Source organism: Schistocerca cancellata, chromosome 9, assembly GCF_023864275.1.
Source record: "Schistocerca cancellata isolate TAMUIC-IGC-003103 chromosome 9, iqSchCanc2.1, whole genome shotgun sequence".
Classification (NCBI taxonomy): Eukaryota; Metazoa; Arthropoda; class Insecta; order Orthoptera; family Acrididae; genus Schistocerca; species Schistocerca cancellata.
This window is the reverse complement of record NC_064634.1, coordinates 460,237,053-460,237,996: the sequence shown is the minus strand read 5'-3', so window position 1 is coordinate 460,237,996 and position 944 is coordinate 460,237,053.

The following is a 944-nucleotide window of genomic DNA, read 5'->3' as shown; positions in this document are numbered from 1 at the left end:
TGAGGCCTTAAGGAAGGCAGGACAATTTAAGCAGTTAAAGGAAGGGCTTTTGCAAAGGTACAAAAAACAGAATAGCGCTCGGTACTTTAGAGAGAGGTTAAGTACAATGTCAAAGAGACAGGGGGAGACGATGGAGAAATTTGCGGACAGGATAAGGGAAATTAATGAGCATACTTAAGAGTTGGATCAGAGAGATGAAGCGAATAGTGTTCTGTTTCAGGATGCCGAGCAAAGGGCATTTGATGTATTTTTGGGAAGGTTACCGGCGCATATGTCACGGAAAGTGCGTGAAGGGACTCCAAAAGATTTGTATTCGGCCATTCAGCTGGTAATTCAATGTGAGGGAATAGACATGGCAACAGGGGCACGCAAGAGGCAAACAGTGTTTACAGCGGGTGTGAAATGTTTTAAGTGTGGTCGTATGAGACATGTGCAGGGGCAATGTATCCAGTCACCGAGGAATAAAGGAAGGGGTGGAAATCGGCAGCAGGGAGGATGGAGAAGTGGAGATAGGAGAGGTGGACAAGCGTTAAACGGCAGAGGGGTCCCAAGACCCACTTAAGGGAGCTCCCGCTTAATTTCAATGCTACGAATACGTATGTAGAGGTGGAATGTTCAGTGTTAGGATCCATAGGAACTAAAAAGTTTAAGATTTTTTTGGACATAGGCGCACAAGTGTTAGTGGCTACTGGGAATATAAAGGGACGAAGGAAGCTAGACCCACCACGTTATAGGTTACGTGGAGTGGGGGATAAGGAGGTCACGCCTTTGGGGTCGGTGACAGTCGACTTTCGAATAGAGAAAGTCCGATTTAATGCATGCATGGAGGTAGTACCATGAGTAAGCGAGGGCTACGACATGATCCTAGGAGTAGATTTCTTGCATCAACATCATGCCAAAATTGACCTTGGACAATGAACTGTGGAACTTGTTGGAATGTTATT